Below are 3,519 nucleotides of genomic sequence, written 5' to 3' on the forward strand. Positions count from 1 at the left end.
TTGAGGACATTGCACAATTTTAAGTGTGGGGTGAGGAGATTGTCGAGGTGCTTTTCTGTGCTATGTTAGCTTAGTTATAGTACTCGTTCTTAGTGTAGTAATTTTTTTAAAAAAAACAAAAAGAAAAAACGAAAAAAAAATCAAAAAAAATTTGGACTTTTCCCGACGATGGATTTTGTGGACAGCTTTCTTGAGGGAATAAAGTCTAAACAAAAAACACAAAAATATGTCTTTTAGCTTTCTTTAGGTAGTAATAATCCCCCGTGGTTTTTCTTTGTGCCTCGGTTCTTTTCCATGGGATGTAGTTTGAACCGGGTGATAGTATTTTTTATTTTTATTTTTAGAGTAGATTAGAATTTAGGGAATAAATGGAGGAAGAATGATGAACCTAGGCAACCTTGACTTGTTTGATAGTAGCATATTTAGGCTTTGGCATGTGTAGTATCTTCCCTATGATTTGAAATTATTGATGATGCCTTATATGTTGGATAGCATGTCTTGTGATGCCTATGTCTCGTTTTCTTACTTATGTTCACTTTTTGCTTCATGCTTAATATCTCGTGGCTCCGTGAATGCTTGCATTTGTTTGAGAGTCGGAATGAGACCGTCCTTAGTGAGTCATGTTCCATGAGTGGTGAGGTTTTTGTGTAGTCTATGTATTGTACTTGTGTCTAGAACTTGCCCGGTATGTGAGTTGAAGCGAAATTTTAGGTGATGTTCGGTTTGAAAAGTAATTTTAGGCTTTCTTTGATCTTTTTTTGGGCTTTATTACTTATCACAAATAAAATTTATCCCTAATTAACCCTTTTGAGCCTATAGACTTTTATTTGACACCCACATTACAAGCCTATACCCTTTTAATTCTTAATTGATATTGTTTTGATCCCTTTCCTCTTAAAGCACTTTAATTGTGAGATGAGCGCTAAAAGAAGTAAGAAGGAACTAAGTGNGCCTATATCTGAATTGTATGCCAAAAAGCGAAAATTACATTCCTCATCTAAAGGCCAAGAAGTGTAGAGTGAAAATTTTATTGCTTGGCCTGGTTATCTTTGTAGCCCCACCAAAGGTGCATAGCCACAGACTGGATGTCATGTTAGGGGTACAATTCATAAGTTCAAGGTGGAGACAAAAAAGTGGTTCACGTCGTGCCGCGACGTTAAATTAGGCGCTTGTTTGGAGGCAACCCAGCTTTACTGCTTTCTTTATTTTTGATTTTTTTTCTTATTGTATTAATTTTGTAGTGTTGTTTATTTGTAGGATTTTGAGCATAGGGAGCAAAGCCATAGGAAGTGTGCAAAAGTGAGCCAGCTGGTTGGAACTAGTGTGAGGTACCCGCACAAAGGACCATCTTTGGGAGAAGTCTGAGTACCCCGTGAGCTGCTAGTGCTTCGGCCTTTGGCCTTTCAGGGAGTTTCTTGTCCACCCCTGTTATTTTTGCTTTATTTGCGCATTGGGGATATTGCACAATTTTAAGTGTGAGATGAGGAGATTGTCTGGGTGATTTTCTGTGCTATGTTAGCTTAGTTATAGTACTCGTTCTTAGTGTAGTAATTCTTTTTTAAAAAAAAAAACTAAAAAACGAGAAAAAAAAGTAGAAAATTTGGACTTTTCCCGACGATGGATTTTGTGGATAGCTTTCTTGAGGGATTAAAGTCTAAACAAAAATACAAAAATATGTCTTTTAGCTTTCTTTAGGTAGTAATAATCCCCCGTGGTTTTTCTTTGTGCCTCGGTTCTTTTCCATGGGATGTAGTTTGAACCGGGTAGTTTTTTCTTTTAGAGTAGTTTAGGGAATAAAATGGAGGAAGAAAGATGAGATAAACCTAGGCGCCCTTGACTTGTTTGATAGTAGCATATTTAGGCTTTGGCATGTGTAGTATCTTCCCTATGATTTGAATTTATTGATGATGCCTTGCTTACTTGGATAGCATGTTTTGTGGCGCCTATGTCTCATTTTCTTGACTTATGTTCACTTTGTGCTTAATGCTTAATATCTCGTGACTCCGTGAATACTTGCATTTGTTTGAGAGTCGGAATGGGATCGTCCTTAGTGAGTCATGTGCCATGTGTGGTGAGGTTTTTGTGTAGTCCATGTATTGTACTTGTGTCTAGAACTTGCCCGGTTTGTGAGTCGAAGCGAAATTTTAGGTGATGCTCGGTTTGAAAAATGATTTTAGGCTTTCTTTGATCTTTTTGAGCTTAATTGCTTACCACAAATAAAATTTATCCCTAGTCAACCCTTTTGAGCCTATAGACTTTTATTTGGTACCCACATTACAAGCCTATACCCTTTTTATTCTTAATTGACATTGTTTTGATCCTTTTACCTCTTAAAGCACTTTAATTGTGAGATGAGCGCTAAAAGAAGTAAGAAGGAACTAAGTGTGGGGTGACTTTTGAGTGAAACCAATAAAAGGAAGAAATGTGCACTTGTTTTGTAAAATAATACACCACTAGCAGAAGTTGAAAAAAAAAAAGAATAATCTNNAAAAAAAAAAAGAATAATCTGAAGGAAAAAAAATAGAGATGAATACATTGTTGTCTTGTTCTTAATAGTGGGTATGAATTAATGTAGTGCGTAAAGAAGAAGGGAGCATTTTTGGGGTGATATTGTTTGTGAAAGTGAAGTGCATTGAAGAATTTATGCTTAAAAGTTGATTATGTGGTGTGTTAAAGTGCTTAGGAGGGTTAGTCACTATTCCTAAATATATCCTACCCGTCCCTTAGCCCACATTACAACCATGAAAAAGACCTAATTGATTTTAGATCGAGCGAGCCTACATTTATTTTTTAGTAGAGATTTACATTAAGGGCAAGCCTATGGTACCAATTATATGCATGTGACTTCTTTTGTGAGAGTGAGTGATTTTCTTTGATATATGTGAGCATGAGATTCGAATATGTGGATTGATTTTACTCTCTTTGAATTTTGTTGTGAGGGCACATGGTTACACGAGGGATAGGTAACATTATTAGCTCTCTCTATGATTTTGGGTGTTCAAGCCACGAGTACATTGTGACATTGAGTTAGTTTGTGAGGCTAGGATTGTTACGAGCATGCTGTCTTTGTTTGAATATTTTTGAAGTTGGCATAAGAAAAAGGGAAGTGTATGTGATTGCATATGCTAATGTTTAATTGTTGCTATCAACCATGGTCATTGGTGTAGTGTGCCTCAATTGTGTGAAAATAAAGTGCACAAGGATAGTGTGAATTGTTAGTTGACTCGAGGACGAGCAACGTTTAAGTGTGGGGTAGTGATGTTTGGTGATAAATGATGAAAAATGCATATTTTTTAGTATATTTGCATATTAATTTTTGTGTGTGTCGCGGGAGATTACATGATTTTCGAAGTGAAATATACTCATTATGTGTTTCTTATGTGTAGGAACGAGTTTGGATGCTAAATGATCAAAAGATGACAATTCGACACAAAAAGAAGAAATTAAAGGAGTGGGAGCTCGTCTATTCTCGTGCGTGGCACGAAGTCGTACGCGAAAAAGGAGAAAAGTTAAGGCATA

This window comes from Nicotiana attenuata, chromosome 12 (genome assembly GCF_001879085.1).
Source record: "Nicotiana attenuata strain UT chromosome 12, NIATTr2, whole genome shotgun sequence".
Lineage (NCBI taxonomy): Eukaryota > Viridiplantae > Streptophyta > Magnoliopsida > Solanales > Solanaceae > Nicotiana > Nicotiana attenuata.